Raw genomic sequence first — 25,632 nt, 5'->3', positions numbered from 1 at the left:
AATCATTAAACTCTTCACCTATCATCTTTCCCCATTGTTTATTAGAAGTTTTTACACATATGGGCATTCATGCAAGCATATACCTCAATTTTTTAAAAAATCTGAAAAGAAATATGGCCAGCCTCTAGTGAGAGTAAGTTCATATTGGCCCGAATGTATGGCCTACATTGGAATAAAAATGCTTATGATTAAATATTGAAAATTTCCCTAAATGTAATATAAATCTCTGGTGATGACAACAAAAGGAAGAAATCACAAAAACATCAGTATCCTTAAGGAATCATCAGCTTCTTTTTGTTTGCTCCAGTTATAAATTTTGCATTTGCACATTGCTGCCTAGATTTTCAAAGGGTTCTGCAATGATTAATTTAACAATCTACCCATATTGCTGTAATATAACCAAAAACTTTTACATATATATAATTCATAAGATCTGTATCACAGATAAATTAGTGGCCAAAATAGGACTTCCATCATCCAGATATGTTATTAATGCAGAAATGGGCAAATGTCACCAAAATATGACTACTTAAAAACATACTTCTCAAGCTTGTGTGCTTTACCCCTAAAGATATAAGGAAATACACAAAATGGTACATATTTATGACAGTCAGTTTGACCTGATTATTTGACAGTAAGAAATGAATGTGTAAAAACTCTAATACTTGCAAATATATATTGAATGCTTACTAAATAAATGGCAGACCTTGTACTGAGGGCTTTGCATGAATTATTTCATGTAATTCCCACAACAACCCCCAAAGGTGCACATTATAATAGAGGTTGGCACACTTTTTTGTACAGAGCTAGAAAAAAATATTTTAGATTTTGTGGCCACGTAAGGTCTCACTCAATATTGCATGACTCAATTCAGTTGTTGTAGGGAGAAAGAGGATATAGGCAATATGTAAAAGAATGGGCGTGGCTTTATTTCAATAAAACATTATTTATAAAAACAGGCAGCAGTTACATTTGGCCCACAAGCAATACTGCTGCAGGCCCCTGCAATTAAAATTCTCATTTTACCACTGTTAGTATGTAACATTCATATGGCCACACAGCTGGCCAAAGAACTCAGGTCTCTTATTGCAGAATCAAAGCTGCTAACTACTACATATATCTGCTGCTTGACGGCAATTTTAAGAGCTATTCTATGGTAAAATAAAGACAAATATATTCTAGAGTTAAAGGCAAACTGATATATTTATAAAAGACAAAACAAAATATTACCAGAAACTTTGCATTTGCAATGCTAGTGATGCAGACTCTAGGAAATAAAAGTCTATGCTCCCAAAATATCAAGATATCTGATAAAATTTAGAGAATTTAGTCTATGCTTTAAAAATGACCTTTCTTTAAAAAGTTACATACTTTGCAAAGCCCATGGAATGTTTTAGGGTTCTTCTTCATATATAATGACACAGGATGAACTGCCAAAACCATGAGCCAGGTGCTATACATTGTCATCAATGTCCATGCCCATTGCAAATGTACAGTGTATGTCCAGACTGAGAATAATGATTTATGCTCAGGCCAAAATCCTGCCAAGGCAGGAAGACCCTGCGGTATTTAACAAAGTCTCACCTCACTTGGAATAAAATCCAGTTCACAGTCCTGGTTACACAAGTCCAGTATAATCTGATCTAGTCTAACATTTTAACTATTCCCACTACGCACCAGCTATAGTGCCCTTTTTCTCTGTTCTTGAAGCACAGACAAGCTCATTTTAGCCATAGGTACATCTTACCAGCTATTCTCTCTGCCTAGAATTCTCTATCCTTGAGTCAGACCCCAGACCAAATGTCAATCAGATATCACACAAATATGTTCTTTTAGAGGACTTCTCTGGATACCCAGTTACTCTGCCAACCATATCACTCCAAGTTATGTTTTGCTTAGCATTTATGTGATACTATGATCTTTTATTGGTTTATTGTTATTAAGTTATGTGCTATTATATAGCATTTTAAAAATTCATTATCAATCTTCCTCAATATAATAAATCTATGCTGTACAAGTACAGATGTCATGTTTATTTAGTTGCTGATGTATTCCCAAAGCCTAGCAGCTTGTCTGGTGCTCAGAAACTCCACCGTAAATATTAGGGAAATGAATGAGACATATCATGTTCTGCAGGCTATACCATATTGCCATTTATGGCTTTATTCACTTTATTTTGGTAAATCATGCACAGAAAAGAAGAAAAAGTTGCTTAGACCTCATGGAATTCATTAAATTCACAGTGTCTTGTTATTTTATTTTAAAAAGTAGAAACATTAGTTTTCTTTTTATAACTGATAGCTGTTGGCTGTCTAAAAATGAGAGTGAGGTGGAGAGGAAACTATTGTTTAAGCTCTTCATAAAGTTTACTCAAAAAGTAAATATGTCAAGTCCAGGCACGATGACTCACACCTGTAATCCCAGCACCTTGGGAGGCTGAGGCAGGTGGATCACAAGGCCAGGAGATCAGGACCATCATGGCCTACATAGTGAAACCTCGTCTCTACTAAAAATACAAAAATTAGTTGGGCATGGTGGTGTGTACCTGTAATTCTAGCTACTTGGGAGGCTGAGACAGGAGAATCACTTGAACCCAGGAATCAGAGGTTGCAGTGAGCCAAGATTATGCCACTACACTACAGCCTGGCAACAAAGCTAGACTCCATCTCAGAAACAACAACAAAATAACAAAAACAACAAAAACAAAATAAGTATGGCAATTAATTCTGCTAATTATTATTTTAATTTAAAATGTATTTTAATCTTTAACTTCTTCTGCATACTGTTACCCTGTTTATGTAATTTTGTCAAAATGTTTTCCCAGTTTAAAAATCATTTAATTTGACCTTAGTCAAGTCTAAAATGTCATCCATTTTGCAACTGATAACTATTTAATTCTTTTTTTCTTAAATCTTTTCTAATTGAATTTCCCAAAACTTAAGCTTTATTTTAATTCAACGTTTGTGTTAGAATTTTTATCATTTATTACTTTTTTGTATTTGTTATTAATTTCTAAATTTTATTGTAGGACAGCGTAAAAAGTATAGATAAATGAAGGTCACAGATAAGAAGAGCCAAGTTTACATAAGAAATGTTATGCTCCTGTTCATCTATGATTAATTGCGTATTAGTCCCATAAATCCCTTAGAACTAAATCTACTTTTACCAAAATTCATGCTGTTGAAAGTCACTAAATTGGATACTCACTGAATTTGATGTTCTCTTTCAGAATGTCAGCATGTCACTATTCATATAACCATCAAGGGTTTTCTCAGTCAGTGTTCAACGTTCCAATGCCAAACCACTTATTTCCAAAAAGAGGGAATATGCAACCTCAACCCTACCACCTTCTCCTCTGTAATCTCTGCTTAAGAGCTATGCCATATGTCAGTACCTTTGCACAAAAAAACAAAGGGGAAGTACCATCTAGTTAAATCCACTGTGCTTCTTCCATTGAAAACCATTCTTGAGAAGTATTTTATTTAAGAAATATAAATTCTGAATGTTATTATTTGATTAAATCAGGCATTTAGAAAAGCCACTTATTTGTGCAACACTATCTTTCTCCTTTTCAGAAAAGCCCTACTAAACTACGTTTTCAAAACCTCTTTCAACCTTCACTAAAGGTCATGGAATACATTTGTGATATTTGCTATTTCACTGACATGTAGAACTGTCATTGTGAACACTTCCTACAACATTATTCAATGACCCCCAAACAATGCATTACATGCAATAATAACTGTCAGTTATGATACATCTGTTAACTTCTTAAGATGATTTCCTCTCCATTTTGGCTGCTGGGAATCTGCATGCTGAAACAAAGAAGAGAAAACTATCCTTTATTGGGAATCCATAATGTGTCCAGTGTTTTATCTATATAATCATATTTAATTTTCTCATTACACTTTTGGTAGGGTAGAGGGGAGGCAAAACCTTTACCTTTAACTGCTTAGGATCTCCAGCTGGGTCTAAGAATTAGATTGACATAAGACAGATTAATAGGAGAAAACCACACAAATTTATGTAAAGTAAGAACCTTCATAAGGAAATGCCGACTCAAAGAAGTAGCAAAACCTGAATGTTAGAATCACAAATATGGAAAAGTAACAAAACGAGTAGAGTTATTTTTAACGAGGTCTGTTTGTGCGGAATCCTCTAGTGCCGTCTCTGGTGATGAGAACATTTCTTTCCTCCTAGCATTGGGAGGGCAGCTCTTACATAGGAGTTACATCTGCTTTCAGGAAGAAAAAGGGAGAATGAAAGTGTCCTTCTTGCACCTGTTTTTCAAGTGCCTTTAACTGAAATCTCAAAACCAATAATATGCCAATACGGCCAATTTTGGGGCGACGTATCCTGAGCCCCTTTTAGGGGTTATTATCCTCTAATTACTGATGAGGAAACTTAAACAGATGTTAAGTAATTTTCCAAAATCACTTGGGCAAACAAGTGAAGGACTGGAATACCAGTCTACATCTCTCTGTCTCTCTACCCTCAAAAACACTGCTCAAAGACAAAAAAAAACCTTTAAAGCCAGATTTTACTCTCAGACACAGAAAATATGCCAACGATTAGAGATAAATACATTCTTATACTTCTAATATCTTATTTTCTAATGTTTTCTTCCTAGGATTTTTGTTTTGTTTTTGCTTTCTTGCTTTCTTTTGTTATTTTGCTTGTTATTGATATATTAGTGAAGTTAAAGCTTTGGATGTTGCCATGAGCAGCTCAGGGACTTCATGGTAATCCTCCTAAACTTGTGTTTTCTGGAGCCCACTTATTCACAAATGCTCTCTCTTGATTTATTAGTTACTTTTACAATGTGTTTCACTGTTGATATTGTTGGTTGCAAATGGTCAAACGTATTTTGGAAAGAACTACAGTATTAGATAATTTTAGTGCAGATGTTAGAGGTTGTAAACATATAAATTGCTCACAATAAAGCTCAAATTTGGCACTCAGACTTGTTACTAACATAAAAATGTGATTCAAATTTATTCACAACCAGTTACATGAGGGATAAATGAGGGGAAAAGATTAACAGGGCATTAAAAATCAATAAAGATATAAATGTGAGTAAATAATGCAATAGGCACAGAATCATGTGAAAGTGTCAAGAAAATAATGGATTACACAAAAATTAGTATTGCTCTAAAGTATAAAGTCTTCTCAAAATTATCTTACTTTTCCAACTATTATGATGCCACATTCTGGCCTATTGGTTCAAATTTTAACTTCTTCCCTAGAGCAATAGCAGTACTAAGTCAGCAACTCTCCTTATCATCATCCAAGGATACATAGCACATTAATCAATGAATTATTTTAAGAATGCTTTGTTTTACAGACGCTTGCAGTTTTACAATAAACTGTAAAGCATCTCTTTTAAAGTTGAAACAGGACTAAGTAGTTGAAGACAAATATATTCTCATGAATAAAATTTTGTCCATGTTCATAGACAAAAGTTCTACATTTGTTTCTCATAATCCATAAACACTTTATAAGAAAAGACCTCTTTGAAGGTTAATTATATTATTAAAACAGGAAAGAGAACATAATTTTTGAGAAATTGGGGGTGGCATATATATTTCTAATGTGACTTCTGAGAGACAAGGTTTGAATATGGCCCAGGAACTTCAGAGGCATTGTCATCACAATGGCTGGCAGAAACAAAAATGCAACAGCTCTCTGAAGCTCCAAGGCTTGCGGTAACACCTGTGACTGCGGGTGGCTCTACTTGAAAAGAGCTGCACCACTTTCCTCTTCAATGGTGGGCACTGTGTTCCACAGTGGGTCAGAGGTGACCAGGGTGCTTTCAAGTTTAGTTTTATAATTTTGAAGAACTGGATTGTGAACACTGACAAGTTCCCAATTTAGCCCCTTAAAAACATGAAAGTGGTCTGCATTCCCTCCTTTAACATAAACCTTCATTCACTAACTACAGCAGGAGATTTAATCTAGTGACCTTCTTTTGAAATCCAATTTAAATTAAATGATTGATTTTGAGATTTTGCCAGACATATACTGAGGCTTAAAAAAAAAAAAAGTAATCTTCATAGTACTCTCAATGGAGATTAAATCAGGTTAGAAAAAAAAAACACACATTGTCACTAAAGAGTGATTTTTTTTTCCCTGCTACCTTGTACAGAAATTATTTTTAAGAGTCTAGAAGACAGAACAGTACCAAATCTTAAGACACTGAAAGTATTTTGACACAATTGCACTTTTCAAGTATAAAATAGCAAACAAGAATGTGGTGGATGCATTCCTGTACTGGGCAATGGCTAAGAAATTTCTGACTAAAATATGATATGAAAAGTCAGAACTCATCTGGTATAGTACATTCAGTTCAGTATGCCAATTAAGAGGGATACAGACAAATTCAGGTTTGTTAATAAATAAGAATTCAAAACCAAGTAATGCAATAGGAAAAACAATTGCGGGAAAATGGAAATACAGGCTCTGGAAATCAAAAAGCCCCACGGTATAATTTTCAAAGGCACGCTATGCAGAGAAGTGATTGGATCTGCTTTGTGAGCTTCCATGGGTTACAAATTGGTAGACAGGTTTTAAACTCAATACAAAAAATTTCTAATGAAGAGACCCATCCAAATACGGAATGAGGTATCTTACAGTATCAGTTTCATCTTCTGAAGATATTTAAGGGAAAAGTGAATTAGGGATGCTAAAGACTAAAGATTAAACTATAATATTGAGGCCCTTTCAAAGTCTTGAGTCTAAATTTTTCTGAGAATGAGAATCGTCTATAATGAAACAGCTCTCAAATTGATCAAGAGAACATCTCAAAGTAAAATACTAGCATATAACGAATAGCATTAGTTAGTAGAAGAAATAAATGTAACTAAAACATAATTTACAAATGCTTTTTTAATGAAGAGTCAGAGAATATCCAAACACAAGCAACATGACAAGTTTTTGAATTGTGAAAACCAGGATGTACTGAAGAAACATGAGAAAAACCTCAAGAGAAATCCTATTAGGAAAAAAGCATTTTCTGACATGCTTAGTAAAAGCAAATACCATGAGTAGTCTTAGTAATATGCATTAATCAGTACTAATTAGCAGTGGTGGGAAGAAACAAACACTAGTTTAAGAATGCAAACTTTCAAATTATAGGAATAAAACTTTTTAGGCAGGAATGGTTCATAAGACATTTACTTTATCAGGATTACATATCTACTAACATCACACCATTCTGATAGTGTTAAATCAATGCTCGTTTAAAAAAACTCTTAAAGAAGCTCTCTGGTTCCTGCTTTTTTTTTTTTTTTTTTTTTTTGCCTTTTCCTGCTGGCTTTATTCTGTGTTTGACTTGAAAGTTTTGTCAAATTCCTTCCAGATTTCCATTTGATTTCGGTGGACTTTGAAGCTGAATCACCACTCTCATTCGGATGAAATTCTTTGGAGAGAACTTTATTTTCAAAGTATGGATTTTTATCAAAATAAAAACCTATTCTGTAATCTGATTTAATATCTTCGAATTCTGTCACTTCAACTCTGGTCTAATAATGCAGTGCCTCTTCATCTCCTCCCCAAGCAGTGCAGACACTTGTAGATGGTTGTCAAATGTTGTTACCCAAAAATCTGGAATTTGGGCAATGAATTCTGACCTCTTCTGAAAAAGTGGTTATCAGATTTTGTTATATTTCTGTTCTACTTTCAAAATCTCCTCACTGGCTTGTTCATTAAGTTAGTCTGTTTCATTTTGTACTTCATCAATGCGTTCAATTGCTGCTTGCAATTCTTTTTTTCCCCTTCTTCAGCAAGCCTGCTGAGGCCAATGTCCTCCTGTCCCAGAGCAGTAGACAGTCCACAGAGCTTCTTTACCTGGTTTACTGATCATTCTGATGGAGGTGTTGATGAGTTAGGAGAGGTCATCAAAGATGATATGTGGCCAGACCCATTACAGCACTACCTGGTTCTGACATGGATCATGAAGAAGGAGAAGGAGAAGATGATGATGACGATGAAAAGGAGGAAGCATTAGAAGATACTGATGAAGAAGTGGATAAAGATGAAGATGATGATGAAGGAGAGGAAGAAGAGGAGGATGAAGGAGAAGATGACTAATAGAACACTGATGGATTCCAACCTTCCTTTGTAAAAATTTTCTCCAGTCCCTGGGAGCAAGTTGCAGTCTTCCTTCTCCTCTTGTGCTCAGTTGCCCTGTTCTTGAGGTCTCTTTTCTCTAGACCATGGTTCTCAACTTATTTGGGGGAAATACCTTGAGGAAAATACAACTGAAAATGAGTCTCTATCCCTTTGTTTGAAATTCATTTTTATCCCTTCCTGTCTGAACAAAAACTGCACGGAATCAACACCACTGAGCTTTGTGGGAAAAAAGAAAAATCTGCTCCCTTTGCTCTGCTGGAAGCTGGAGGGTGCAAGGCCCCTGTGTAGTAGTACACAGAATTCTAGCTTTTTTCCTCCTTTCTCTGTATATTGGGCTCAGAGAGTACACTGGGTCTCTATGTGAATATGGACAATTAGCATATACCAACATGTATCTGTCTACTTTCTCCTTTAAAAAAAAAAAAAAAAAAAACTTAAAAAAATGGGGTTATAGAAGGTCAGCAAAGGGTGGATTTGAGATGTCTGGATGGGTTAAGTTGGCATTTTGACAACATGGTTTCTCCTTTGGCATGTTTAATTGTGATATTTGACAGACATTCTTGCAGTTTAAGATGACACTTTTAAAATAAATCCTCTCCTAATGATGACTTGTGCCCTGCCACTCAATGGGGAAATTAGCAGAATGTGTAGGATCTTATTTGCTATTGACATTCTCTATTGTAATTTTGTTCCTGTTTATTTTTAAATTTTCTTTTTGTTTCACTGGAAAGGAAAGATGATGTTCAGTTTTAACACTGAAAGTGTAGAGATTGCTGTGTTACAATAAAACTAAATGTGTATACACACACACACACACAACACTTAAAATAACTTATTGTATTCACTAACTCTGGAACAAACAAATGTAAGTTGCTCAGTGAACACAAAAATCTGAGTCATTTTTTTTTTTTTTTAGAGTCAGGGTCTGGTTCTGTTGTCCAGGCTGGAGTAAGTGGTATGATCATGGCTCACTGTAGCCTGGAACTCCTGGGCTTAAGTGATCCCCTGCCTCAGTCTCCCAAGTAGTTGGGACTACAGATACACAGCACTACTGCTGGCTCACAATTGCTTTTAAAGCATATATCTCATCTAATATTAAATCAAAAAATTTTTAAATATCTTTCTCTATAAATTTAGTGTGGCCCCCCATCTCAATCTAAGGGGAAAAAATCCTACCATAATTTCTGAACTCTGAAATTGAAGATTAGTTCTGAATTAAAATGTTCTTAATTGGCACTGACGTTCTAAGTGACTGCATAAGCAGCAGATGTCCCTGATTTGACTAAACTGAAATACAAGTTGCTCTTTAAGAATCCATTTGAGGTCAGACACAGTGGCTCATGCCTACAATCCCAACACTGTGGGAGGTAGAGGCAGGGGTTATTGCTTGAGCCCAGGAATTTGAGATTTATTTTCTATGAAAATAAAAGAAAAATTAGCTACATCTAATGGCATGCGCCTGTGGTTTCCTGTGGTTCCAGCTATTTGGGAGACGGAGGTGGGAGAATCATTTGAACCCAGGGCCTAGGAGCTCAAGGTGACAGTGAGCTGTGATCACACCACTGTACTCCAGCCTATGTTACAGAATGAGACTTTTTTCTAAAAAAAAAGATTTTTGTTTTGTTTTAATAACAAAGAATCTATTTGAAAACTTATTAGCTATGTCAATAGGTTTTTGAAAATGAAGACTAATGCCAAATGTCACTAAGAGGGAATACTTAAATAATTATTAATCTTGGGTATATTTTCTTCCAGCTGTTTTAGAATTCCTATACAAAAAAATTATTAAACTTTTTATCTTGAGAGGGCTGTAGATTTATATGCAGTTATGAGAAATTATATAGAGAGGTACTGTGTTCACTTTACCCACTTTCCCCTAGTAACATCTGGAAAACTATGGTACAATATTACATCCAGGATATTGGCATCAATACAGTCAAGATACAGAACAATTGTATCACTAGAAGGAATATTCTTCTTATGCGTTCATAGTCACATCCATAGGACTCCTGCTTTCTCACCACTATCCTTAGTCCTGGAAAACACTAATTTCTTCTCTATTTCTTTGTCTCTACGAGAATGATATCTAAATGGAATTAAACAAAACAGAGTATGTCCCTTTTAGGATGAGTTTTTGCTACTCCACACAATCCTCTGGAGATTCATTCAAGTTACTGTGTGTATTAATAGACTACTCATTTTTATTGATGAGTAGTACTTCATAGTATGGATGTGCTACACCCTGCTTAATATACTGAAGGAAAACTGGGTTGTTTTCAGGTACTGGCTATGATGAATAAAGTTGCTATTAACATTTAAGTATACGTTTTCGTGTGAAAAAATTTTAATTTATTTGGAATACATACTCAGGAGTGCAATTGTTTGCTGGCATGTATGATAGTTGCATAATTTAGTTTTACAAGAAACTACTATGATGTTTCACAGGGTGATTATAGCATTTTACATGCACACCAGGAATGATCCAGTCTTCTTGAATCCTCACCAGCATTTCGTGTAGTCACTCCTTTTATTTTAGCAGTCTGATAGAGATGTAGTGGTATCTCATTGTAGTTGTAGTTTGCATTTCCCTAATGATGCTGAATATAATTTCATCTGCTTACTGGGCATCTATATATTCTGTCATCTCACCATTTTATAATTCTTTTAACTGTGGCATTTTGATAAATTTATATATTTTGGATTTGAGACCTCTTTGGATACGTGCTTTGCAAATATTTTCTCTGAGTTCGTAGCTTGTCATTTCATCATCTTAACAAGAACTTGTTAACAATGTAGTCCAATTTATCAATTTTTCCTTGTACTGACTGTATTCTGTGTCAACTCTAAGAACTCTTTACCCTTACAGCTGAAGATGTTCTCCAGTTTTATTTTTCTAAAATTATTCCAGTTTTACAATTTACATGTTAATCCATGATCTATTTTTAGTTAACTTTTGCATAAGGTAGAAAATTTAGGTTGAAGTTTATTTCTATGGATGTCCAACAGCTTTGGAATCATTTGTTGAAAAGTCTACCATTGCTCCACTGAAATGCTTTCATACTTTTGTCAAAATCACCCGTGTATATTTGTGTACGTCTATTTCTGGGGTGTCTATTCTGTTCCATCAATTTGTGTGTCTATCCCTCCACTGATACCCTATAGCCTTGATTACTGTAACTATGTAAGTCTTAAAATTGGGGAGACTGATTCCTCCCACTTTATTCCACTTTTACAAGATTGTTTTAGGTGTCCAATTTTACAAGATTGTTTTAAGTGTTCCAATTGTTTGTCTTCCCATATATTTTTGAAATAATCTCTATGTCTATACCTATAAAAATATATTTCAAGATTTTGATAAGAATTGTCTTAACAGCTTTTTATTTAGAGAGAAATGACATCTTTCCTACTTTGAGTTGTCCAATCTATGAATACAGTGTACACCTCCGTTTATTAAAATTTTCTTTCATCAGTGTTTTATAGTTTTCATCATACATATCTGTACATATTTGATTCGATTTACACCTATTTCTTATAAGAAAGAAAAAAACATGGAGGGAGGGATGTAGGGAACAAAAGAGAGAATGAGAGAGAGAACAAGTGTTTGTAAATATGCATTTTTTTATTTTAATAACCATATGTTCATTACTAGTATATAGGAATACAATTGCTTTTTTAATATTTTTCTTATGTTCTGCAACCCTGCTCATCTCATTTATTAAATTCTGGAGGGGTTTTGTTTAGATTCCTTGGTATTTGCTATATTATATATATATACTATCATGTCAACCACAAAGAAGAAAGTTTTATTTATTCATTCTCCATTCTGATCTCTCTGTCTTATTTCCTTTTTTTTTACCCTTGGCTTTATTTCATTAACCAAAATTTCCACCACTGTGCTAAATAAGAATGGTAATAATGGACATCGTTGCCTTGTTCCCAAAGTTAGAAAGAAAGAATTTAGACTTTAGCCACTAAGCATATCGTTACATTTCAGTTTTTAATAGATCTTTTTTTATTAAGTTTTGGTAGTTCCCCTCTATTCCTATTACTCTGAGCCATTTTATTTCAAATTGTTGTTTAAGTTGACAAAATACATTTTCTTCATCAACTAATATAATTGTTTTCTTCTTTAGCCTGTTACTATGTTAGGATTTTAAATACAAAGCAAGCTTAACATCTCTAGAATAAACCCTACTTGGTTATGGTGTATAATTCTTTTTATATATTGCTGAATTGTATTTTCTAATATCTTATTAAGAATTTTGCATCTACATTCATGAGGAACATTGACCTGTAGTTATTTTCTTATTATTATTCTTCATCTGGTTCTAATATCAGGGCAATACTGGCTTCATAAAATGAATTAGTGTTCCTTCTTTCTCTCTTTTCTGGAAGAAACTATATTAAATTAATGTGAATTCTTCTTCAAATATTTTAGAAAATTATCCATTGAAAACACTTGTACATGTAGATTTTCCTACGTTGCTTGCTTTTAAATTACAACTTAAATTTCATTAATAGTTACAGGTTATTCAGTGAGTTGTGGTAGTGTTTTTTTTTTGTTTTTTTTTTTTTAGAAATAGATCCGTTTCATCTAAGTTACCAAATGTATGTATATAAAATTACTCCTAGTATTCTTTTACTATTATTTTGATGTCTGTGAGGGACTATGTTAACCACCCTTCCTGGGTCCATAGGGGTGTGGTTTCAAAGGCAAGAACTTCCTAGTGCCATGCCTCCGTCCACCTCCCCATCTGGGAACCTAGAGTTCTTTGTCTAACTTTCCTGCCTCACAGGCTAGGTAAAATTTCAGGTGTGCTCTTTATTATAAAAAAAAAAAAGTTCGTGAAAAGCTCTGGGAGGAAGGACCTCTGTTCTGAGCCGGACAGCCTATCCAACATCATCAGAGTCGAAGATCAATCACTCCAGAAAAAGTTTGAAAGAACTCCTCTCATTGGACAAGAACATGAACAGGGCATGAAAAACTAAAAGTTAAAACTCCACTGCACCTTACCTGCACTGATTTCCCTCTGTGGGATCCCCTCCCACAACAATGTGGGAGCTGTTTTTCCCTCTGTCCCTGTGCAGATATCCCCTTCAGATTCCCCTCCCACGGCAGCATGGGAGCTTTCTCTCTTTGTCTCTCTCTCTCTGCCTAATGAAACGCTTTCTGCTAAAAATCTTTGGGTCTGACATTTACTTGAACTGTAAGCTCACCGTGCTTCCAGGGCCCGTTCCCCATTCTTGGGGCAAAGAGAGGCCAAGAACTTTGGGCACGTCAAATGGGGTTGGGGAGCCTAGCCCCATCCTGTCCCGTAACCCAGTTACATCTGCACAGTGACATAAGTTAAAAGTTAAAGAGAAGGAAACTTTATTGTATTTACCTCTTTCTATTTTTCCTTTTCTATTTCATGGACCTTCCATTAGCCATTCTAGAATAAGTCTGCTAGCAAGAAATTTTCTTAGTTTTCTTTCATCTGAGAATGTCTTAATTATCAACATTCTAGAACAATATCTTCACTGTTTTCTAATTAATAAACTTGAAAGGAATATCTTAATGTACAAAGTATTTGTAACTTATAGTAGGCCTACAGCCTTAGAATAAATCACCTTATATTTAATAATTCAATGATCATGATCTAGTACTTTTTAACCTAAGTACTGTCAAATTGTTTTCCAAAAGGCTTGCAGAATATTAGACACCATAAAAAATCTGTGTAAAGAAGTGATCCCTAGTTGACCTCAGAAAACTCACTCCACACTCCATGATTCTACAAGATCCCTTTGAGAAGAATCATTTATCATGTTAATTTTTAGGTAACAGAGGAACGAACTTTGAATAGCAGTGAGGAGTTTCTTTTGCCTTCAACATTCTAAATCAGGACTTGTTTTCTCACATTCCAAGTCACCTTGGAATTTTTGCTTCACTTTTCTCTTATAGTTGAAAAATTTCATTGAGGATGTATATCCTATCCTGAATCTCCCTTTGTATAAAGAAGTTAGAAATGAATTTAGGCCAATCTTCATTTTTCACATGTGGAGTAAGTCCTTGAAAAAGGAGAATTACTTAGTTACTTGTATACTTACTTGAAAAATTAAGACTATAGCTAGAGGTATTGATGTTTCTCTACTCATATTTGCTCTTCATAAATCTACTCACCAGGCATTTTCTCAGCCTGAAAACTGCTACACACCCAGAGAAGAAATACCATACCTAATATAATTTTGGAAATCTTTAAATTCATGTATGAGATTCTTTCTAAAAGATGACTCTTTAAATTATATCAAAATAATGCAAACATGTAAAAAATTACCATATAATTTTGTCATCTACTTCAAAGAACATGTAATTGTCATTCATTTATTTTTCAAAAGGGATCTCTGGTAAAATCATCAATAATATTGATATATTTAACATGTCTCTGCCCTATAAAAAGATTAACAATAATATTTTGCAGACGTTCAGCACCATGGCTAAACTATGCATGTAGTATTCATTCTATAAATATATAGATATATAGATATATAGATATATCTGGCTGGGTGTAGCGGCTCACACCTGTAATCCTAGCACTTTGGGAGGCCGAGGTGGACAGATCAGGAGGTCAAGAGATGGAGATCATCCTGGCCAACATGGTCAAACCCAGTCTCTACCAAAAATACAAAAATTAGCTGGGTGCGGTGGCTTGTGCCTGTAGTCCCAGTTACTCTGGAGGCTGAGGCAGGAGAATCGCTTGAACCCAGGAGGTGGAGGTTGCAGTGAGCCAAGATCGCACAACTGCACTCCAGCCTGGCTACAGAGTGAGACTCCAACTCATATATATATTTGTATTTTCTTCATATTATTCAAGTCTATATGAACTTGATACAAATTTACCTGCAAATACATCTACACACACACACACACACACACACACACGTGTTAAGACAATCTACAATTTTCCCACTTAAATGGAACCAAATGGTTTTATGGTCTTCTGCTATATCTGCCCATGTTGAAACTGGAGTAAAAAGAAACATATTTAACATATATTAGGGGTACAACTATAGATTATCATGCTAACTTTTTAAAAATGACAATTATTTATTTCTTCATTTGAGTACATATGTCATTTGCATTTTAATATAAATTATTTATACATCAAAATAATAATGGCAGTTGATTCTATTAATCAACAGAAAATGAGATGGGAGGTTGGAAATTATTTAACATTTAACACACCATTTCATGGGGGGGTCATTAAAATAAAGGCTTAAAATAATGACTGTATGTGGGATGGAAGAAAATTTTGAACCAAATAATTATATACATAATTGTTTTAAAATTATCCTCTAGGTAGGAAACACATTTAAAAATTCTTTAGGGACTTAATTAAAATAGAAAGAATTATCACTTTTCAAAAATATGACCAAGAGATTTAATTTTGGCTTTTCATATTTAATTTGACATTTTAAAATGCATTCTAGTGTGAGGAAACAAAATGCCATTTTACATTTAAAATTAAGTTTTTATTTTTACTTTTCTTTAAAACCTTTTCACATTAAGTTAAAAAGCATAGTATTAAAATGTCATCACCATTGAGGAATATATAAATTTATATGCTAAAATATCTCCATACTAAAAAATAAACTATGCTTTACAAATTAATATTTTAAAACTAAATCTTAATTTTTATTTAAAATGATTGCTTTCATAAATTTCTCAGGAAACAAAATTAAATCAATAATATAAAACAGAGCAATTTAAAAGGCTGTCATATATGACAGCATGGGAAGATCAAATTATTTTTGACATGGAAATAGTTTTTAATAACAAAAGCCAAAATAAATGGCAGAGCATTTTGCTTTAATATATGAAATTTAAAAAGCACTTACTCAGTATATATACTTTTATTTTAGAAAGAATTCTAATAGTTAAGCATTTTTTTGAGAGCAAGCATATGCTGTGGAAATAAAGTCAAAAGGGAGGTCACTGAAATGACATGCGGTCCAGTAAAAAGATTAAAATGGGGAGAGTTATTTTTTCTAAGTATAATATATACAATATTAGACCTATACACAGTATTTAAGTAAGAAGGGGAAATCCTGGTTGAGTTGCAATGAGGTGGCGGGGATGAATGCCAAGCGGGCAGGAATAAGGATGAGGACGGGAGATCTTCTATGAAAGTTTCTTATTAGAGAAGAAAGATATTAGGTCTTAAAATATAAGATAGTCCATAAAGCAAAGTAGAGGAGGGGATGTATTCCAAATGAAAGGAAATGTCGTGTGTGAAGTCACAGAGACTCAGGATGTGAGAGGACAGCAAAACCTAGGAACTCTGCAGAGACCCCATTAGCAAGAAGGACCTCATGGAGGTGGGCCCCTGACCTTGGAGTTCTTAGTCTCTATCACTGTAATAAATAAATTCCTTTTCTTTATAAGTTACCCAGTTTCAGTTATTCTGTTATAAGCAACAGAAAAGATACCACTGAATGTTTTACATTTGTGAGTCACATGTCAAATCTGCATTTTAGAAAGCTTACTCTGGTAACACTTTGGAGAATGTATTTGGTGATGGACTGAGTGTATTCGAATCAATTGTCTCTCAAGGTTACCTTATAATTATACCTCCTGCTGTGGTTTATTATTTAACACTATAATTTAATAGATTTGACCTAGAAAACTGTGAGTCTTTTTATTGTTGTTGTTTCCATTTTGGAAAAGTTAAGTATATGAAAATGTAAGGGAAATGGAGAAACACAACTGTCATTCATTTTTGAGAGCCTCCTATGAGACTGTCCTCCTGGCTTTCAAAGAGCCCTGGATGTGACTTAGGGAAGGCACAGCATGTTTTGGTCTCCTTATAAGGCTGCTTGCTCCATAAACCAAAACATTCAGTGCCCTCATCCAACAATTCTTCACACACAACAGGAAATTACTCTTAACCCCATCTTTTGTACCTACTGTCCTTCTTCGGCTTCCTGTCCATGCTTATCCAACTGAGAATTCTCATGGTCCATTACCATAATAATTGTCTTACATCACTCTCCTAATCCTAGCAAAACTCCACCCTTAGTTAAATTCAATCTCTAAGGAATCCTATCACATTTTCTTAGTCAACTACTCTCCCACTCTTGCAGTGGACAATAACACACTTTGTCTCACCTGGAATTTTCAATACCTGTCCCTCATTTACTTTCACTGGATGACCTTGGCTTTTACTTAAATGAGAAAATAGAAGCAATTAAAAAACATAAACACTCAATCAAATCTACCTCCCTCCCTGTATAAAACCAATATACTTCATCTCCTTTTTTACCATGTCAGAAAAATTGCCCCTGCATTTTTCTAAGAACATTCTCAATCAGCTGAATCCCATCAGCTGAAATATCACCTAACTTAAAAGAAACTTTTTGACTTTTAACCCCCATTCCAGCTACCAAACTCACTTTTCTACTACTTTTTAAAGAACATCCTCTCTCTATATAAAAGTTATCTACACTTGCTGCCTTCACTTTCTCACTTTCCATTTTCTTCTGAACTCAACTGAATCAGAATTTCAGCCCAACCATTCCACCAAAACCCCTTTTAGTCCAAATAAATGACCTTCATGCTAAATCAATGGCCAATTTTCAATCCTCATCTAACTTAAACTCTGCAAATGTAGCTGACATTTTGAATAGTACTTCCTTCTTAAAACATGCTTATTTCAATAGGTCCTCCTATTTCACATGCAGATCCTTCTTTATCTTCTTAGCTCCCATCTTCTTCTGTTTTTCCTCCTGACCTCTTTATGTTACAGTAAGTTGGAGCTCAGAAGTTCAACCACGTCTTTCTTCACACTCACCCTTTAGATAATCTGATACAAGCTCATAGTTTTGAATGCCCTTTATAAACAGATGATTTCTGACTCAAATTGCCAGTCCTAACATCTCCACTAAGTTCCAGGCTTATATATTTAAGTGCCTACTCAATATCTCCACTTATATGGCAAACACGCATCTTACACTTGTGACATCCAAAACTAACCTCTTGATTTTCCCCCAAATCCTTCTCCTCCCAGTTCCCCATGGATCTGTGAATGGCTACAGTGTATCTTATGCCAGAGATGGCATTTTCAGACGCCTATTACCTCTTGGTCAAAAACTTAAGAGTTAATTTCTTCTTTCTCCTCATATTCAACCAGTCGCTCAGCAAGTTTTGTTTTGTTTTGTTTTTATCAGTTATACCTTCAACATGCACACCATATTTAATTTAATTAATTATTAAAGCCCCTGATGCTACTACACTGATCTAAGACAGCTTCTCACTGGACTATTGCAAATAAATATCTTAAATCTGCCTACCAATTCTACATTTGCCCAACATCTCTCATCCTTCTAGAATAGAAAAAATGATCCTTCCAGTAATGTCATACCATTCCCCTGATCCAAGCCTTTAAAAAGCTGTTAAAACAGCTTCCCATCAAACACAAAATAAACTGAATAAAAAAGAAGAAAATTGAATCTCCTTACAATGGCCTAGAAGGTTTTACATGATCTGACAACTGCCAAATTCTCTGGAGTCCCGTAAATTCTCCCTCACTTGCCATTCTACATCTCCCTGGCCTTTCTTTAAACACACCAACCCCATTCCCCCTGCAGGGACTTCACAACTGCTTTTCTCCTCACTGTTTGCCTATTCCCAGAATATGATACGCATGTCACTGCATTCAGGTCTCTGCTTAAATACCACCTTTTCACAATCCACCTTTTCACAATCCTTATCTTGATCACACACTGACAGACAGCTACTTTACAACATAACACTGAATATTTCTAGCTAATTGCCTTTTTCTTCATAGTACTTTTTGCCACCTGGAAATTTACTTTGTATTGTTGGTCTTCCTCACCAGAACATGGGACTCTGAGGGTTGGTGTCTTAACTGTTTTTTTCACTGCTTCATTTCCAAGGTTCAGGAAGGTTGGGTACCCAGTAGATACTCAAACTTTTGTTAAAATAGTTAATTTGGCATCTGTTGTGTGCCAGATTTATTATTATTATTATTATTTTTATTACTATTGGAGAGAGGGTTTCACACTGTCAACAAGGCTGGAGTACAGTGGCAATACCATGGCTCACTGCAACCTCCCGGCCTCACTGCAGCCTCCAGATTGCCTAGGCTCAGGCAATCTTCCTGCCTCAGTCTCTTGAGTAGCTGGGCCTTCGAGTGTGAGCCGCCTTGCCTGGCAATTTTTATTTTTATTTTTTAAAATAAAGATGGGCTCTCACTATGTTTCCCAGGCTGCTCTTAAACTCCTGGCCTCAAGCAATCTTCCTGTCTTGACCTCCCAAAGTGCTAGAATTACAAGTCTCAGCCATTGTGCTCAACAAAGGCTTATTTTTAATATACAATTTGTATTAGTTCATTTTCATACTGCTATAAAGAACTGCCTGAGACTGGGTAATTTACAGAGGAACAGGTGTAATTCACTCACAGTTCAACATGGCTGGGGAAGCCTCAGGAAACTTACAATCATGGCAGAAGGTGAAGAGGAAGCAAGGCACATTCTTCACAAGGGACCATGAAGGAGAAATGCCGAGTGAAGGGAGGCGAGCCCCTTATCAAACCATCAGACCTCATGAGAACTCACTATCATGAGAATAACATGGGGGAAACTGTCCCCATGATTCAATTACCTCTACCTGGTCTCTCCTTTGACAAGTGGAGATTACGGAGATTACAATTCAAAATAAGATTTGGATGAGGACACAAAGCCTAACCATACCAGGATTCTCAGAAGCATACAACTTAAGCATTAACATGTGTTCATAACGCCTCTTGCTCCTAACATGTAATATTCATATATTTAATACAGAAACAGTATTTCATATCTAATTTAAAATAAACCTCCCACTTGCACAGTCTAGAAATGTATATTCTTGCCTTATTGTCTATAAATTTTAGGTGTGTTGAGATTATAAATTGTAGTTATCAGTAGGAAACCAAAATATTAAATAATATATAATTAACAGGTATAAACTTTTGGACTTTAGATATGATACACACACATACATACACACACACACATAAACATCTAAATAAATGTTAAGAAAATAACTTACTGGATATTTATATGAACTAGTTCATATCTATAAGGTAACATAACTTAAACACACACACTATACGAGAAGCAGATCTCCACTTCCCATGAGATGTTAATGCATCCTGCAGAAAGAGTGGAAAAGGACCAAGTTTCCCTCTGGTTTGTTCCCAGTGTGTCTGAATTAGCTATGTTTATGCTCAAATAGCCTCAAAAATTCACATTTCTTAAGGCAATTTTCTAGCAGCAGCCACTTTTTTCTATGTGCTAAAATTATCAGCATAGCAGGGAAAAGAGCCAACCACAGGAAAGACAAAGAGGAGGACCCTAAAACAAAACCACAGCTACACTTTTCCTGACATAGACTCAGATCCTACCCTGCCTGCCCTTATGATATTAAAAGCAGAAGAGAGAGAGAGAGAGAGAGAGAGGGAGGGGGGGAGGGAGGGGGAGGAAGGGAGGGAGGGAAGAAAAACAAAGAATCACAAAGAAACAAAGGACAGAATGCTTCACTCCTGCCTTGATAGGAGATATTTTCAGGTCTTTATCAATTAAGAGAATCCTATTTAAAACACTAGACACAACTGATAGCTTCTTCTCAGGATATTTGATTCTGACATTCCTATTTTTGGATTGGCTATGATATTTTAATACCTTATACTTCAATCACTTGAGGCACCTGGAGTCTGTATATTAAGACTTTCAGAAAGAACATAGAGACAACTTTTCCTTTACATCTTTCCTAAAATTGATAAGTACCAATAAAACATAAAATACTGGACTTTATTTTTTTTTAATACTGTGTCTCAGTCTGTTGCCCAGGCTGGAGTTCAGTGTCATGATCAGAGCTCACTGCAGCCTTGGCACTCCAGGGCTCAAGCAACACTCACACCTCAGCCTCTCAAGTATCAAAGGCTACAGGCACGCACCACTACACCCAGCCAATTTAATTTTAATTTTCTTATAAAGACAGGGTTTTGCTATGTTACCTAGGCTGGTCTTGAACTCCAGTGCTCAAGTCATTATTCCACCTCAGCCTCCCAAAGTGCTGAGATTACAGGAGAGTCACCATGCCTGGCCCTTGACATTTATTTCTGGCTTTTGGCTATCTTCTTTCAAATATCGCAAGGCTTAATCATCAAATGTACAGCTGATATATACTGGAGTACAGGGAGAAAGGGAAAAGGAATGAGAAAGAAAGAGAAGGAGAGGAAGAAAAGCAGCCAGAGAAACTTCTGATGGGCTGATGAGGAAAGGCTGAAATAGTGTTTTATTTCAAAAAGTGTAAATACTGAAGCAGGTTGTGCTATTATATTCTGCTAGAGGAAATAACCATAAAGAGACTTCATTTCCCTAACTTGTACTTTGTAAATAAACAGTACTACATGTTGATGCTAGTTTAGGGGTGGTAAGATTTCAATAAGGTAAACAACAAAACAATAAAACAATGATAGGCACTGCAGTAAGGAGCAGCTCATAGCTCAGAAACAGCAGAGCCTGAATGCCAAAGCACATCTATTCTAATTTTATCCCCTCACTAGTTCATGCTATTATCACTGTATCTGTATCAGCTAAGGTAGTAGTAAAAAATTGTATTTTCTTTCAAGGATGTAAGATTCAAACAGGATATTTATTTAAAAAAAACTGTAAAATAACCTTAACAATGTTTATAGTATAGAATTTACATATGTATACTTATGCAATGGAATAACTCTTCAAGGTAAAATCAGAAGAAAAATAGGTAAGTTATAAGTATTTCAAAACATAAAACACAAATACAATCACAACTTTTAACTCCAGATTATAAATAAGTAAAGTATAAAAAGAGGAAGATTTGAGCAAGCATTCCCAATGAATTGATTTTAGACTGGTGAAGATAAGGAGAAAGGGCTTTTACACTGAGGATCAGAAAATAAACAGGAGATGGATACCAGGAGAATACTCCAAGCAAAGAAAAAAGCATGTGCAACGGCCTCAGTGCAAGAAAAGCACTGGAGGGGCTAGAGCTTAGTAAGCAAGAGAAAAAGGATGTCAAAATGAGACAAGAGCCAGATCCTTCAAAATCCCATAAGCCATGTTCAGACTCATTAAAAAAAAAAAAAATCTATGTGCATTTGAAGTGCTTCAAGGTCAAATAAATTTGTATAGTATTTACTTGGAGATTCAAAACGCATATTAGCTAACTATATTCCAAGAATTTCAATTGTTGAATTTTATTTAATTTGGAGTTTTCCAAGTGAACTTGAGCTCTGAACACACTTCATGTGCCACACTTCTTGATAACCTGCTGAACTTTCCTCCTTGGTGGATTATTTCCCAGTTTCCCAAAGTAGTTATACGGAACAAAGAGCTGTAATAAATCTGGATGCCATTGTTATCTCATGAATGAACTGAAGCACCATTTTCTTTCTTTTTTTTTTTTTTTATTGCATTTTAGGTTTTGGGGTACATGTGCAAAAACATGCAAGGTTGTTGCATAGGTGCATACATGGCAGTATGATTTGCTGCCTCCCTCCCCTTCACCTATATCTGGCATTTCTCCCCATGCTATCCCTCCCAAACTCCCCACCCCCCCCGCTATTCCCCCCTCCCCCCCCAACAGACCCCCGTGTATAGTGCTCCCCTCCCTGTGTCCATGTGTTCTCCTTGTTCAACACCCACCTATGAGTGAGAACATGTGGTGTGAAACACCATTTTCTATATCTGGGTATACAAGGACCTAAACTATTCAAAAAGTATTACTTCATATAAATAATGGGCATCTGGACAAACTTTGACAATCTATCTACTCTCTAGCGAGTTCTGAGGTACTTGCTTAAGGAAGAGGGTTATAAGGCCTATATTCTAATTTGGGAGAATTAGCAAAAATGTATTTATTTATTTAATCATTCAACAAATACATGTTTAAATGAGTCAAGCACCATTGCAGTCCTGAGAAATAAAGTGGGAAACAAGATAAACATGGTCTTTGCCCTGCTGAAACTTATATTGTTGATTCATATAAAGGGGAAAACCAAACTAAATATGATAATAATGCAATGCAATAACTGGTATAATAAAACACATTCTCACATGCAAGAGAACAAAGAGTGGAGGTGAATAATAACAACACTATTAACACAGGCTAGGGAGTAAGAAAGAGAATCTGGATTTGAAAAATCATGTGGAAGTAAAATAAAGACGGGAGAAACTGTAACAGTTAAATGAATGTGGTTGTTTATATGATACATCAATTTGAGCTCAACTGACAAGTCTAATTTTAGAATAAACCATGACAGTTATAAGAAACAATACTAATTCTTATTATATGCCAAGAACTGTTATAAGAAAAAAATTACATATATATGTGTGTGTGTGTGTGTGTGTGTGTGTGTGTGTGTGTGTATTTCTGGTCAAAGGCAAAATGCCTATATATATATATGTATTTTGTTGTTGCTGTTGTTGTTGTTGGTGATTTTACTGGTAGTTATATGAAATAGTTCTTAGAGACTGATTAATACATGTTAGTGAATATTTTGTTTAAGTTACATGTTGTTGCATCCACTTTGTCATCCAGACTGGAGTGAAGTGGGCAGTGGTGTAATCATAGCTCACTGTAACTCTAAACTCTTGGCCTCAAGCAATCTTCCCACCTATGCCTCCAAAACAGTGGGACTAAAGGCTAGGATTACAGGAGTGAGCCACATGATTTGGCCACATATTTTTAATATTTTAAATCTTATAACAGCTCCAGGAGGCAGGCACCCTTTAAATTAGTATTTTAAAAAAGAATCTGAGACACAGAGAGTTTACGTGACTTGCTCACTCCAAATTAGAGATAGGGAGGGGCCATTTGTTCCAGGCGCTTTCATGGAAATTCCACTCCGCTTTCAGACTAAGGTGGCCCTCTTATATGTGTCTTCAACTATCAATATGTCAACCTGGGCTGCATTAGTGTACATATTCTGTATCATCCTCTTTAGACTTTTAACTTCCAGAAATAGGGGTCATGTCTTCTCTTCTTTAAGGTGACCAGGTCTAGCATAATCTCTACAACAAAAAAGGTACTGAATCGATGAAATAAGGAATATCATAGCCATGAAAGAGATAACTCAATAAAAGCATATATATAAGAACATGAAGAAGACCCTAGATGGAATCTTGTGGACTGCAACACTGAGGGGAAGAGTTCTAGGAAATCTGAAAACTGATTTATTCATGTGATCACTATGGAAGAATGGCAAATGATAGAAAACAAAAATTCTGATCAAAGGCAAAATGCCAAAGAGCCAGTGATGAGTTTCTTAATTACTGCTAACATTGTTTTCTGTATGTAAATGATTATGTCATATTTGCAAAATTTAATTAATGAAACTTCTTTGAAAATTCATGACAAAATTCAATTGAACAGTCTACTTCACAGTATATTTATATATTCTATCCATAATTTAAGTGAATAGCCTACCATTTAAGATATAAAGGAGAAAGAACTATTACATATACATATATATATGCATATAGATATTTTACAACTGAGTATATTACTAAATTATTTATTTCATCCTAATCCCAGAATAACTAAATCATTCATTCTAATTCACTTAGGTCTAAGTCATTTGTGAGAGAGAAAACAAGACAAAATAATTACTTACATGTGTTTACTGACTGACAAATTGGTGATTTTACTGGTAGTTATATGAAATAGTTCTTAGAGACTGATTAATACATGTTAGTGAATATTTTGTTTAAGTTACATGTTTAATTTCTTGAGAAACTGACATTTAATACTTTTCATAAAACATACACTTTTTTAGTTTATTGCTGCTAACAAAGTTTATTGAAAAATAAAATATTATAACCACCTAACTCAATAAATGGATGTAGATTTATCCAATGTAATCATTATAAAACCATAACAGCAAGAGCATTCAGACTACTTCTTTTACCTGTGTCATCCATGCAGTCTACATAGGGCTACTGAGCTCTGGAAAACCAGGCTAGGGAGAGTGCAAAACTGGATGTTTAATTGTGTTTTGTATTGATGTAGATTTAAAAACTGACACTCAGTTCCATTACTGCAAAACTTATGTGTGTCTGAAACAACTGAAATAAGTATGGTGAATCCTCTTTTCACTGTAAAATTGTGAATTTTAAATATATATTAAGTATTTCTGATGAAAAATTAGCATCCAAAATGAGATGTGCTCTAAGTGCAAAATATAAACCAAATTCAAAAACTTAGTACCTCTAAGATATGTAAAATATCTTGTTTTCCAACTGATTTTAACATTGGTTTTCTATTGATTATGTGTTAAAATAATATTTTATACATGTAATCAACAGAGTTAAACTAGACAGTATTATAGAAAATAGCTTAGGCATTACACAAAAAAATTTGTCACCTAACTCCATTATTGAAAAAGGCAAAAAAAAAAAAAATTGATTTAGAATAAATATTCT

At 34.9% G+C, this 25,632-nt stretch overlaps 1 protein-coding gene and 1 pseudogene across 2 annotated transcripts in view; both read right to left on the bottom strand.

The window, feature by feature from the left end:
- The window catches only part of GBE1 (1,4-alpha-glucan branching enzyme 1), a 271,257-nt gene that overhangs the window by 117,058 nt on the left and 128,567 nt on the right, over positions 1-25,632 (bottom strand). The gene's annotated exons all lie outside the window — the stretch shown is intronic.
- LOC105705539 (protein SET-like) lies at positions 6,303-7,946 on the bottom strand (annotated as a pseudogene).

This window comes from Aotus nancymaae, unplaced genomic scaffold (genome assembly GCF_030222135.1).
Source record: "Aotus nancymaae isolate 86718 unplaced genomic scaffold, 86718_ANA_hifiasm-v0.15.2.pri h1tg000022l_1, whole genome shotgun sequence".
Lineage (NCBI taxonomy): Eukaryota > Metazoa > Chordata > Mammalia > Primates > Aotidae > Aotus > Aotus nancymaae.
This window is presented reverse-complemented; position numbering and strand designations above follow the sequence as displayed.